The sequence below is a fragment of the Lynx canadensis genome, chromosome D4 (assembly GCF_007474595.2).
Source record: "Lynx canadensis isolate LIC74 chromosome D4, mLynCan4.pri.v2, whole genome shotgun sequence".
Lineage (NCBI taxonomy): Eukaryota > Metazoa > Chordata > Mammalia > Carnivora > Felidae > Lynx > Lynx canadensis.
The window spans coordinates 998,020-1,012,403 of record NC_044315.2 but is presented as its reverse complement, the minus strand read 5'-3'; the positions used below and the strand labels follow the sequence as shown (position 1 = coordinate 1,012,403).

At 57.6% G+C, this 14,384-nt stretch overlaps 1 protein-coding gene across 3 annotated transcripts in view; it reads right to left on the bottom strand.

Annotated features, from left to right (window-relative positions):
- FGD3 (FYVE, RhoGEF and PH domain containing 3) overlaps positions 1-13,856 on the bottom strand; it is a 51,669-nt gene extending 37,813 nt beyond the window's left edge. For 2 of the 3 annotated variants that reach the window (XM_030293286.1, XM_030293288.1), the window contains exon 1: positions 10-112. The gene's annotated coding sequence lies outside the window, so the exon portion shown is untranslated. Of the gene's footprint in view, positions 1-9; positions 113-13,755 lie in introns of those variants that run through there. The other variant, XM_030293287.1, reaches the window with a different exon arrangement.
- Positions 13,857-14,384: the final 528 nt, after the last annotated feature.

The following is a 14,384-nucleotide window of genomic DNA, read 5'->3' as shown; positions in this document are numbered from 1 at the left end:
ACCACTCACCTGCTCTCCGTGGGAGCGTGTGCTTCTGTCCGGGGCGGACCTCAGGCAGCAGCGAACACAACTTCCTTTTGCTAGTTTTGCAATACAGGTCACCAAAGACGTTGCCTTTGCATTTCCGCGTCGTCACACGCCCAAGCTCACTGGTTCCCCAGCTGCCGCTTCTGTGAAAGTACAGCCCGAACCGGCTGGAGAGCTGTCCAGGCCCCGCCGAGCCCCTGCACCGTGGCCTGCGGTGGCTTCACAGTGCCCTGAACTGTCCTGGGCACGGACGTGGCGGAGGCCCCAGACTTCCTGCCTCCAGCTCGCCTTGTGGGCTTTTCTGCACAGATCTGCAAGCACACGATCTTGGGGTGTCCAGCAGACGTGAGCAGTGGGGTCCCCTAGCTGAGAGGAGGGGCCAACAGACCATCAGAGGAACGGTGAAAAGGGCCCACCCTACCCACGACACTCCGTGACCTCGGGGAGTAAATACTTGAGAAGTGGAGTCCTAGAGCTCGGGCCACGAGTTCTGCCCACCATCCAATGGTGGCTTCTTCATCCCGCCATGATGCTTCTTTAGAGACAAAGTGATTCTTTGAACCTTGATGTCCTCGTTGCTGGCCAGGGGTCACTGTGGAGCCCCCCGGGGCAGCACTGCACACACAGGCAACGCGTGAGGGTGAGGAAATGAGCAAAGGGGCAGCTAACGGGGTTCTCTGGCCCACGAAGACCTGCCTCGTGCATCCCCACAGCTCACGTGGCTCCCCAGTGGGGTCTACACAGCACGCTCGCTCCCATGCCCTGCTGTTGGGGGCGGTCAGGCTTTACCTCCAGATAGCCTTCCTTCTAAGCTGAGGTCTGAGAGAGTCTGTGAGGAAGGTGCCGACCGAGGTCAGCCCGCAGCGGGGGCCGCCGTGTGCATGGACGCAGGTACACTTCCTTCCGGGAACGTGAAGACCGAGGCGGGTGCGCATTCTGTGTGCCCCCCCGCCCCCCGCCGCCACCTCACTGAGGACTCAGAACTGCCCCACCCGGCAGGTGAAGGACAGTGGCCGGTGTCGCACCGGCACCTGGGCTCACGTCCCGGCTCTTGGGCCAAGAGCTCTGTGCCACAGAGCCTCTCAGAGCCCCGCTTCCTGCGCCATAAAATGGAGAGAATACGGGGTACATGGGGTTTTTGGGTGGAACGAGGGCCTGGCCCGTGGCAGGGGAACCCTCCAGATGCTCCCGGCTCAGGTGTGGCAAGAGCAGCACCTGCCACCTTCCCCCAGCGTGGCCCTTGCCCGCTGACATCCCTGGGCCAGGACACTGGCCGTGGGACCCCATCAGGACCTGAGGACCCAGGCCCGGAGCCCTGCTGCACACAAGTGGCCTAAGAAGGCAGGGATGAGGGCACACGGCACGGCAGCAGGCCAGGTATAAAGACCCAAGAGTGATGAACAAAAAGTGCAGTGGGGCGCGGCCTGGCTGGAGAACATCCTGTGGTGGGTGGCGGGGGGGGGGGGGGGGAGGCATGTCAACCAGGGAGAGGGAGGTGGCACCGTCCAACAAGGAACACACTTGTGACAGCCGGCTCCCAGGATGGCCGGGGAACAGTCACATCTGGGTGTTCCTTCACTGCACACCTGTGCCCTTTGCTTGGGGCTGACCCGGTGACATGCCACTGGGACACCAGAAACGAAGAGGGCGACCTCCAAGGTCAGGTCTGCCTTTCCCTCCTGGGCCGCCGGCTCTGGGGGAGCCGCTGCCACGTGGTGAGGACCCTTAGGCCAGCAGCCGGCACCAGCCTGCCTCGAGGGAGAATGAGGGAGCGGATCCCTGCCTGTCCGGCCGTCAGGTGAGACTGCAGCCCCCGCCTCACCAGAGACCTTGACCAGAGCCAGGCTGCACCTAAATTCCTGACCCACCAACGCCAATAGAATTGATAAGTGTTTACTGTCATTTTAAGCCACGTGGTTTAGGTTGTTTGTTATGCAGTGATAGGTGATATGCTGCGGTCATCAGGAAAAAGGGCCAGGGGTGACCTAAGGTCAGAGGGTGTCAGGCCACGGGGGAGAGACACCAACAGGCAGTCTTGTTTTAAGGCACTATTTCTCTATCCAATGATTTAACCAGTGGCCCCACAGACCAAACTGGGGCCTCAACCCGGAAGGGCTCCCTGATGGCGGTGAAGACCCGTTCTGTGCTGCTCACTCTCGGTGAGCCCAGAGGGCTTCACGGGGTCCGAGGCTCTCTGGGGGAAGGCCGCACGTGCCTTCCCGTCTTCCATGCACCCACCCTCCACGGGCGCTGCTCACATGACCCAGCCCTGGACGGTGGGAGCCCTGTGCCCCCTCCGGTCCTGCCCCTTGTTGAAAACATCCGGAATTAAAGTGTTTATTTCTTTGCAAAGAAAAAAAACCTTGCCAAGATAGCCAAATTCTCTCTCCTGTCCTTTGATAGATTTCTGGGCACAAACATTAAAATTCCATGTTTACTAAACACATTGTGGTGCCCCGCATCGGATGTGGGTAAACCTGAATCTGTGGCCAGTGGCATTTCCCCCAGGCTAAGCTTCTGGACAAACGGAGCCCACTGTGTGCACGTGGACATCGGGACAAGCTGTGTCCAGGCTACCCAGCAGCCCCTCGTGTTGTCTCTGCAACTCGTCTGTGCCTCTAAAATTATTCCAAAATCAATACTTCATGTTTTAATGGATGGAACGATCGTGTTGTGGGACCACGAGCCACGCTGTTTTCCCTCAGAATCATGCTTCTCACAGCCTTTCATGTCCTGAATGACTTCAACCAGGGAGGCAACGTGAGGGACACAGGTGGTAAAGACGGTCACTGGACGCAGAGCCACCTGTCTGCTGTTTTCACGTGCAGGGCCTCCACTGAGCCCGCACTTCGTCTCATTGCAAGTTGGCTCGGTTTTGTGTCTTCTTCAAGATTCAGACAGCTGGCCTCCATTGGATGAGTCACCTCCGTCATTTAGTCCTCGTGAGGAATGAGGGATGCGTGGGCTGTGGAATGATCCAGAAGCTGATAGCTCACAGAAAAGGAAATCTAAGTGGCCTGCCACACATGTGATGGGACAGCTACGGCCCACACCCACGTACCCTCTCTCCCCGTCAGGTTAGCAGAGACCCCTCCACAGGATGGGTGGGGCGAGGGAAGGGGACACTTGCCCTTTGACCCAGCACTGACCACTCCAAAATCAGTGCTGAGCGTACCGCACAGGTGCGTGGTGGCGAGGGCCAGGTGGCTCCCTGCACCAGGGCGGGTAAGAGCAAGCCTGGAAACAACCAAGGCCTGAGCACTGGCGGGTGGACTGCACGGTCCTGGGTCAGTACAGAGAAGCACCTGGCTGACGGCTGGGGTGGCAAGGACTCCTCATGGGCTGACCCGGCTGGTCTCTAAAACGGGATGAAGTACTGGCCACAGAATGTTCTAGTTGTGAGTGCTGCATTTAAAAAAAAAATGGTTGTGAGAAAAAAGCCTACCTGTCTATGTGGGGAGACCACAAATAGGGCAAAATATTGACACTTGATAAATGGAGAAGGATGGGGGGAGCACGAAGGGGCCCAAGGGAGGAGGATGGGGGAGCACGGGGGAGGAGGATGGGGAGCACAAGGAGAGGATGGGGGAGCACAGAGGGGGAGGAGGATGGGGAGCACAAGGAGAGGATGGGGGAGCACAGAGGGGGAGGAGGATAGGGGAGCACAGGGGGAGGGATGGGGGAGCACGGGGGAGGAGGATGGGGAGCACAGGGAGAGGATGGGAGAGCACAGAGGGGGAGGAGGATAGGGGAGCACAGGGGGAGGATGGGGGAGCACAAGGGGGAGGATGGGGAGCACGGGGGGGGGGGGATGGGGGAGCACAGGGGGGAGGATGGGGAGCACGGGGGGGGGAGGATAGGGGAGCACAGTTGGGGAGGATGGGGAGCACGGGGGAGGAGGATAGGGGAGCACGGGGGGGAGGATGGGGGAGCACGGGGGGAAGGAGGATGGGGGAGCATGGGGGGAGGAGGGTGGGGGAGCACAGAGGGGAGGATGGGGAGCACAGGGGGGAGGATGGGGGAGCACAGGGGAGGAGGATGGGGGAGCACAGGGGAGGAGGATGGGGAAGCACAGGAGGGGAGGATGGGGGAGCACGGGGGGGAGGATGGGGGAGCACAGGGGGGAGGAGGAGGGGGGAGCACAGGATGGGGGCACTGCTACCCCGGAGAAGAAGGGAGGCCTGAACAGGTGCAAACAGTGGTTGGGGAGCACCCCTCTCCCTGCACCTCGTGGAAGGCAATCTGGAGCCTCCACCAAAACAACGATGACGAAATGGCTCACAGCCCTGTGTGCCGTGACCCCTGCACGTGCCAGTCCTTCGTGCCCACAGATGAACAAGAACATGACACACGGCCGTGTCTGTAGGAGGGAAATCACAGCCATGAATGGCTGACAATGGGGAACCGCTTCTGTCCATTACCACAGTGCAGAGGTTTCTATAATAAGTAAAATGGTTTAGTTCATTAAGTAAAATAATTCCTATAATAACAAAATTAAACTGAATTAAAACAAGACAGGTAGTGTCGGCGGGTCAGGATGGAGGAACATATGAATGAGCAGGATGGGGAGTCCAGAACTGCAGTCACGCGCACGTGGTCAGCTGGTTTTGGCTGATGGTGTGAGCGCTCACTGGGACGGGACAGCCCCTCACAAGTGTGCATTAGCAAGTGGACACCGCACGGACAGGTGGACTTCAGCCGTCACTCACCTCACACACAATAGCTGGGACGGATCGGTCTTAACCGCGAGCACTAGAGAGCTTCTAAAAACACGCAGGCGAGACACCTACGCCCTCAAGGCATGCAGATGTCTCGGGCCTAAAAGCCACAGAAAAAAACGTGATAAACCAAACGTCACCGACATGACGCTTGTGCTTATCCAAAGGGGAGCTGCAGAGTAGGAGGAAGTACTTGTAATATATCCATCTGACAAAGGACTTGTGTACAGAATATATAAAAAATTCCTATGGATACATGTTTTAAAATAAGGCTAGTTTGCTGTTTGTTGCCTCTGGGACAAGATATTATTACTGAAATAATCTTGTGAAATGTGCCTTTCTCTTTCCCTACTTTTATTTCTACACCTTTCAGGAAGATGTTAAGGTTAGTTTTCACCTCTGGCAATGTTTTAGCACCTCTTTCCTACATTAGACATTCTATCTGTCACATTTTTCTAGTGTGATAGTAAACACTAGTCAAATGATACAAAAGTTAAAAAAAAATTCCTATGAACCAGTAAAGACAAAGAATCTGATAAAAATAAATTGAGGAATAGACTAGACCAGGCACTTGGCTTACAAACGTTGTCTAAACAGACAAGGAGCACACAGGGACAGGCTCAGCAGCACCGTCATCAGGGAAACGTAAATTAAAGCCTCCACGAGATACTGAGATACCGCCATGCCCATCAGAGTGGCCAAAGTCCAAGGCTGATGGTACCAAGTGCCGACAGGATGAGGGGTGACAGAAGCACTTGGCATACACCCGCCTACGACCCAGCAATCCCACTCCTGGGGGGGGGGTCTCCCCAAGAGAAAAGAAAACACCTGTCCCCACAAAGACCTGGTCACTATGTCTGTGGAAACCTTCTTCATAATAGCTCAAAACTGGAAATAACCCAAATGTCCACCAACTGGAGAATGAATCAGCCAAGTGTGGAACGGTCCTAACAGGAAACATCACTCAGCTACTGATACACCAGCGACAGGGATGCGTCTTATAAGAAGCCAGATGGAAAAGGCTATTCTAGGCAAAGTGAATCAACAGGCAGAACTTGGGCATGAAGTTGGGGCGGCAAAACCTCTGTGGTGGGGGCTGCTCCGGCTGCTGTAACAAAATACCGTAGAAACCACAGGAATGCATCTGCCCCAGTCCCGGGGGAGGGAAGTTGGGGAGGCAGGCGTGAGCAGGGCCGGCCTCCCCTGAGGCCTTCCTCCTGGTGCGTAGACGGCCATCCTCTCCCGTGTCCTCACGGGGTCGTCCCTCCGTGCATGTCTGTGTCCACATCTCTGCCTATAAGGACACCGGTCACACTGGATTAGGGCCCACACACAAGACCTCATTTTAACTAGTTAGCTTTTTAAGGGTTCAGTCTCTAAATACGGTCACATTGTGAGGCATTGGGGGTTAGGATTTCAGCACATGAATTTGGGGGGCACCGTTCATCCCACAACACCTCTGCAGGGTGGGAACGGGAGAGGATGTCACTGTTGTTGCTCATCAGAGCGGAGCACATGGAAGGAATAAACGTGTCCATGTGTGCAGATGACACGCTTGTCTAAGAAAATCCCATGAATCTACAAAAACACTTAGAAGCAGCAAGTCACGGACACAAGATCAATTCACGAAAATCGCTTGAATGTTTATATGCTGGCGATGAACGTGCAGATGCCAAAATCCAAAAAACACAATGCCATTTACACACACACACACACGCACACACACACGCACAAGCATGTGCTAAGCTTGGGTGCTGAAAAGTATAGTATGATGACGAAGGAAACAGAAGTCTTAAAAAAGGCACATTGTGTTCATGGACTGAGGATTCAAGACAGTAACGACGTCAATTCTCCCACAAATGACCTGTGAGTTTAATTCAGTTTCTATCAAGGTCCCAGCAAGGCTTTCTGTAGACCTTAGAGGAGCTCATTCCAGAAGGTACATGGAGGGCACGGGTCCCCGGGCAGCAGGTGGCCGTGAGCAGGCGGACGACGCTGGAGGAGCCCCTGGCCCCACAGTAAGGTCCCTCTGTAGCCACGGCAAAGGGGACAGGGTGGCGCCGGGGGGACACACACAGGCATCGACGGGGCACAGCGGGAGCCCCACCGCGGGGGCGGGGGGGTAGGGGGCTGCCAACCGTGCGAAGGGAGGAAAAAGAGCCTGTCCACAAATGGCCTCGGAGGACGGGACCTCCACAGGCAAACAAGAAACCCGACCTAAACCACACGCCTGATACACCAGCACAAAGTGGGTCATAGATCAAACGTAAAATGTAAACTAACTTCAAGAAAAACAGGAGAAAACTTTCGGGACCTGGGGCCACGAGCCCTGATGGGAAAATTGACAAGTGCGAGCTTGGCCGGGGTTCGATGCCCTCACACGTGTGGGAAGGAGAACATGGAGACAGGCCACGCCAGCCCACGGCGTCCAGGATGTGCTGAAACTGGCCACCCACACCCGGCTCACAAATGGGCTGCTGCTCTGGGAAGACCCGGCAGGTCCTTCTAGAAGGAAAAGGCCACCACCCAGGACACAGCAGTGGCCTCGTGTCCGTACGGAGACGTGAAGTCCTGCGTCCATGCAGACACCTGCACGCACATGTGCAGCCTCATTCCCCACAGCCCCGACCCGCACACAGCCCCGTGAGCCCCAGGGGTGCAGGGCCGAGCTGAGGCACGCCCGCAGCCCCGACACGCTGGGTGCACGGCAGACCCGGCGCGTCCATTTGAAACAGCCCCAAGCTCCACCTACAGAGCATCGTCCATGGACGTGCGTTCACGGAGCACAGGCGAGCTGCGTCCTTAGGCAGTTCACACCTGGCTGTGCCCGTGCGGACGTCCTGCTGTGCACGGCACTCCACGGTTGTGCAGGACGTCACCCTCCGGGGAGGCTGCGTAAACCACACGTGAACGTACAGTTAGTTATTGCAGAATAAAAAGGTTAATTTTTAAGAGAGAGCTAATGGAGGGCGCCTGGGTGGCTCAGTCGGTTAAAGGTCCAACTTCGGCTCAGGTCATGATCTTGTGGTTTGTGAGTTCGAGCCCCGCATCGGGCTCTGTGCTGACAGCTCGGAGCCCGGAGCCTGCTTCCAGTTCTGTGTCTCCCTCTCTCTGTCCCTCCCCCACTTGCACTCTCTCTCTCTGTCAAAAATAAACATTTTTTAAAAATTCAAAGAAAAAGGGGCTAATGGAGTCCTCTGATTGTTAAGACAAACAGTGACTTATCCAGGGAAACAGGGCAGCTCCCAGAATCCCCAGCACAACAGAAATGGACGTGGGGCCGAGCCCCAAGTCCTCGCAGCTCCTCCACATTAGCCAGCACACCCCGCCCGTCACCCTGTGCCCTCTGCCCAGGGCGCCCCCCGCAGCACCGTCCACACCCAGCACAGGGGCGCAGGCTGGACGCTCCTGCCCTCCCCACAACGTCGGCACCTGGCATCGCAGCCCCTGCGTCCCCACAGAGTGAAGGAGGAGCAGCCTCGGGGACACCCCGCCTCCCTGCTCCCAGAAGGGAAGCCATGTCTCAGGAGGCCAAGCAGCTGCCAAGGCCAGGCTGGGAGCCAGCAGAGGATGTGGCCGGGACAGCGGGCCACTGCCACGGGGCACAGGGCAGCAGGGCGAGCCAAGGCCCTGCAGGGGAGCATCCCGGTACCGGCGGCGACGAGGAAACCGAGGCTCGGGGATGCGCGAGGCCTTCACTCAGTCTCCCAGCAGCTCCCCAAGACGGAGGCTCACCCGCCTCTCATCCCTGCACGGCTCCCTGCGCCCCGCCCCTCCTGCTTACTCTGGGGAGGACCGTCAGGCCAGGGTGGGACAGTGTCGGGCACTGAGGCGGTGGGACACAACGGGCTTTGGAGGGGTCAGCTCTGTCAGCCGGCAGGTGCCTGAACACCCACCCACCCAGTGCCGGACAAGACCCGGGAGGGAACAGCAAACTCCCCACGGACGTGCGGGCCGCTGGGCTTGCCGGCTCTGGGGCTGGGCTTCTGGGGTTTTCCATTTTCCTCTCCTTGCTTCTCAGGAATATATGCATTTTTACAAAGAACGTTTATCGTATTTGCATTTGGGAGAACAGTCAACCTATTTAAAAATAAGACGGTAAACTCTTATTGCTCATTCGAGATTCCAAACCTCCAGCAGTTGCCGTCAGAGGCACTACTGTCTCCACGTCTGTTTATACATGGAAAATTTAATTTCTACTTAGCTGTCTTAAATTTCTCTGAGGAAAAATGCGGTCAAGAAACCCAGGAGGAATGGACCCGGAATGTAATTCTGCTTTCTGAAAACACACTTTTGCAAACTGTTCTCTAGGTTCCTTTCCACTGAAAGTGCATATTGTTCAAAGACAGAAAATGCCCCCTAAATTGGGCGCTGCTGAGCATGTAGCCGGAAGCCAGGCGGCACAAAGGACGACCGAGTGGCCGAGGACGGCCTCGCAGCCCACACCTGGCTTTGGGCGCCAGATGTCAGCGTGAGAGAGTGAGGGCCTGATTGCTGGGCAGTCCCATTGCCTCCTTACGTAAACAACACAGAAGCAGAATTGCTCTGAAAACCTTTGACAGTTCAGTTCAGTCATCCCAGCCAAAAGGAGCCTTTGGGATGCGATGGAGAACTTGCAGCCTCAGTCCCTTACCCGAGGTGGCGTTTGGGAGCCTTGCAGACAGAACAGGACAGTTACGGGAGGTCCTGGTGAGTGGGGGCAACGCCCCAGGCGAAGTGGCCCCTGGCCTGTGACACAGCACTCTGACGCCCGTCACTGAGGGGGTGCCGTGTCTACGGGCCTTTTTTTAACCCCATGAGAAAGAAAATCATTGTGCGTATACAGGCACACCTCACTTCCCTGCAGTTTTTCACAAACGGGAGGTTTACGGCAACCGTGTGTGGAACAAGTCTTTTGGCACCATTTTTCCAAACTTGTTCACCATTATTATATTTGTTTCGGTGATCTGTGATCTTTGATGTTACCATGCTAAGCTGAGGCACCGCGAGCCAAGCCATATAAGATGGTGAACTTAACTGATAAACTTGAACTGGTAACTGATGAACTGTCGCGTTCTGGCTGCTCACCTGTCCCCCCCTGCATCTCTGCCCCCCTCCTCAGGCCTCCCCATTCCCTGAGACACAACAGTACTGACATTAGGCCCACTCAGAACCCCACAACGGCCCCCAAGCGTTCAAGTGAAAGGAGGAGTCACGCGTCTCTCGCGTTCAGTCACAAGCCAGAAAAGATTAAGCTTCGTAAGGAAGACAGGGCGAAACCCAAGCCAGGCTGAAATCTAGGCCACTTGTGCCAAACAGGTGGCCAAGTTGTGAAGGCACAGGAAGAGTCCTTGAAGGACACCGCACGCATGCGCCACTCCAGTGGACACACGGGTGGGTGATAAGCAAGGGAAACAGCCTGACTGCTGATATGGAGGAAGTCTGGCCGGTCTGGATGGGAGATCAAAGCGGCCACGACGTTCCCTTCAGCCAAAGCCTCGCCCAGAGCAAGGCCCAGACTCTTCGATCCGGCGAAGGCTGAGGGGGTAAGGAAGGAGCAGAAGAGGTAGGAGCTGGCAGAGGTTGGTTCAGGAGGTTTGGGGAAAGAAGCTCTCTCTGTGACGCCCAAGTGCGAGGTGAGGCAGCACGTGCTGACGCAGAAGCTGCCGGAATTATCCGGAAGATCTGGCCGAGAGGACTCAGGAAGGTGCTCACACTAAACAGCAGACTTTCCATGCAGATGAAAGAGGCTTCTGCCGGAAGAAGGTGCCACCTAGGATTTTCATGGCTGGAGAGGAGAAGTCAGTGCCTGGCTTCAAAGCCTCCAGGGACAGGCGGACTCTGCTCAGGAGCGGATGCAGCTGGTGACTTGAGGTGGAAGCCAGGTGGAAGCTCCCTGGCCATTCTGAAAATCCTAAGCCCGTAGCAATCACGCAAAATCTCCCCCGCCCGTGCTCTTTACTTGGAACAACAAAGCCTGGCGGACAGCAGATCTGTCCACAACACGGTTGACCGACTGGTTCAAGCCCACTGTTGAGACCTGCTGCTCAGGAGAAAAGGTTCCTTCCCAAAGATTACTGCTCAAAGACATTGCACCTGGTCACCCAAGCGCTCTGATGGAGACGAGCAATGAGATTACTGTTGCTTTCACGCCTGCTGCCAACACCACCACCATTCTGCAGCCCATGGATCGAGGGGTAATTCTGACCTCCAAGTCTCATTAGTTAAGAGACACCTTTCGTGAGCTCATAGCTGCCATACACACCGATTGCTCTGATGGATCTGGGCAGAGTAAACTGAAAACATCCTGGGAAGGAGTCACCATCCTAGATGTCATGAAGAACACTGGGGATTCGTGGGAAGAGGTCACGATTCAACACGAACAGGAGTTGGGAAGAAGCTGGTTCCAGCCCCAGGGAGGACTTTGAGGGGTTCAGGACTCCAGGGGAGGAAGTCGCCGCAGACGTGTGGCAACAGGAGAACCGGAAGCAGAAGGGGGGCCTGAAGACGGCAGGGAGCTGGGCCACCCCAGGATACAACTCCAACGGATGGGGACTTGCTTCCCGTGGATGAACAAAGAAAGTGGTTTCCTGAGACGGAGTGTGCTCCCGGTGACGATGCTGTGGAGAGTGTCAAAATGACAACACAGAATTGAGAATATCACACGAACTTAGCTGACAAAGCAGCGGACGGGGTGTGACAGGATAGACTCCGGTTTTGAAGGAAGTTCTGTGTGTAAAATGCTACCAAACAGCATCACGTGCTACAGAGAAATCGTTCTTGAGAGAAGAGTCAGTCAACGTGGCAAACGTCACAGTTGTCTTATTTCCAGAGATGGCCACAGCCGCCACCTCCCTGCGGGGTCAGCCGCCACTGCCCTGAGGGGTCAGCAGCCTTCAACACTGAGGGAAGACCCTCCACCAGCAAAAAGATCGTGGCTCGCTGAAAACTCAGATGATGGTTAGCGTTTCTTAACAGTACTTAAGTACTTATTGCAACATTCACTTTGTCCCAGTGGTCTAGAAGGAAACCCTCAATTTCTCTGATTCAAGAAGTAGGGTGACACAGGGTGGCCACCAGCACCCAGGCCCAGGCCCTGAGTTCGGGGCCCACCACCGTCCCGGCTGCATACTGCAGCCCCACGCACGCATCCTCTCCCATCGGGACCCTCACTCTCAGCTCCTGATGAACCAAAGTGATTCAGCCTTCATAGCTCTGTGTATTTAGGGGACTGCCTTTCAGGGGAGGGAGGATGGGAATCTGCTGGCAGCCCCCCCCCCCCAAACACGCAGTGTGAAAGGAGGGAGCGGGAGGGGCTTACTGGAAATTAATTACTGGGAAACAAAAGGTTCTCGTTTCCTGGTCAGGCATATGTCGCCAGCAACTTCATTCTAAAAGCCCCAGCTGGAGCTCTAGAAAGCCCGTGGGGATTCCCTCCTCGGCACCAGACACGCCAGACCTGGCCTCCTTGGTCTCTCACCTCCCACTCAGCCAGGCAGGGGCGGCGGCCACCCCCATTCTGCCCCCATCTCCCTGTTCCTGCGGGGACCCTGGGGGTCCCTCACCATGTGTCCTGGGGTGGGAGGAAGCCCCCAAAGCTGGCCCGAGGCTGTGGGACTGAGGCAGGACTGGCGACCATGAGCCTGGGAAGGCATCCCGCCACCCAGGGAAGCCATTGCAGTCTGACCAGCCATGTGCGTGCACAGGGGCACCCTTCAGCTCCTGTCACCCATAGCAAGCCCTGCTGGACAGCTGGGGACACTGAGGCATGGGCCCCAGTCACATGGTTGGGGAGCAGGTGGTCGTGGCCTGCCCTGAGCCCCCAGAGCCCGTCTGTCCACTGTGCCCAGAGCAGGGCCAGGCCCCCACGGCGCAGGCTGAGGTCACTGAGCGAGCCCACCAAGGGCCCGGGGACGAGCTGTGGCAACCACTATGGTGCAGAGGAGGAAACTGAGGCCCCAGCCCAGGGTCTACCCGAGGGAGTCTCTGTGCCGATGGGACCCTGGCCTGGCACAGAAGAAGCCCTGCACCCAGAGCCCATGGCCTTCAGCCTCCCGCCCCAGCAGCCCAACAGCCAGGCCTGGAGGGAACCCCCACCCCAGGCACGTTGAACTTTCCCGCGAAGGCACTGTGGCCGGGCCTGCCGGCTTACACTAGTTCAAAGAGGAATCGTGTGTGCAGACCCCTTCACTCCAGGCTGAGCTGGGAAGTCGCCCTACATGCCCATGTCCTGGTCCACACCTCCAAAGAGCCTGGGGCCTGGCGTCCCCAAGGACTCGGGAGTGTGCAGTGTTCAGCCTCTCTGTCAAGAAAAGGTACCCTCGACCACATGCATCCGAGGGGCTGGTTTTCCTGAAGAGAGAGAAAGCGGGGGGTAGGGGGCGGGGGAACGCTGGAAACTTAAGTGACAGAAGCCAATCCTAGAAGGCAACACCCGCACAGTCCTGCCGGTGTGACCTGGCTGCCAGGGGCTTCTTAGGGTGTGAAATGATGGACAGGTGTCAGGACACGTTTGTCCCAAGCCCACGGAAGGCCCACCAAGAGTGACCCCAACAACGTGTGGACTCCGGGCCACGACGCCCAGCCCATGCAGGCTCACAGGCGCCCCTCCATGAGGGGGAGGGAGGGTGGGCCGGGGGCGCAGGGTAAATCTCTGAACTTCCCTCCATTTTGCTGTGGACCTAAAACTGCTCTAAAAAAATTGCTGTTATAAAAAGACTGTCCGGCGTCTGAAACGGGGTCCCCGTTTTCGTGGCAACCTCAGGCCGTGGCGTTTCTAAGCACACCCCCACTCCCCTCCCGGCGGTTCAACCAGACGTGGGGACGTCCGGAGACAGACACGCACGTGCCCAGCAAACATCCAGGGGCGGGAGGCCGGGGGCGGGCACCCGCCGAGGGAGGGGCAGGCCCCCTCCTCAAGTCACCTGGGCGCACGCAGGCGCTGTGTCCCTGCCCGCCACCCTGCAGGACGAGCAGCGCGGGGACCGGGACCTCACCGCCACCTGAAACCTTTCCAGTCGCACCTACTCACCGCCTTCCCTGCCCAGGGGACCCAGCAGGAAGCCCCCGTCCGGCCGGCGCGCGCGGGGAGGCCACCACGGGGCGGGCACGGCGGCCCTGCCCCCTCCGGCCCTCCCTCGGGCGGGGCGGCGCCCGCACAGCCCCTTTCTTCTCCAGCCCCGACAAAGCCAGCAGGGGGCGGGGCGGCCCCAGGGATGCCCACCGTCTCCGTGGCAACGCGGAGGGCCGGCTGCTGGGTGCGGTGGGACGCGAGCCGGGCGGAAGCGGGCCGGGGCAGGCTGGGAGAAGAGAGGTGTTATCTATTGTTCCGCAACCCCCTGCGGCCCGCCCTCCCTCTTACAGACTTGTTACAAGGTCCTGAGGCCACAGGACACTTTACTCCACCAGCACGGTTGTGTGTACACGCTTAGCACGTGTCTCGGGAAGCTCCCGGGAGGACACAGTTGCTTACAGAGGGCTTTGTTTGGAGGCCGTGCGGGTGTGTGTCTGTGTGTGTGTGTGTGCATGTGTGCGTGTGAGACGCTGTGTGTGTGTGATGCTGTGTGTGGCTGACACAGGACCCAGGCAAGACATGGGCAGCCCTGCCAGGCCACCCCAAACCAGCCGTAGGTCAGTGAGGGACACACACACACACACACA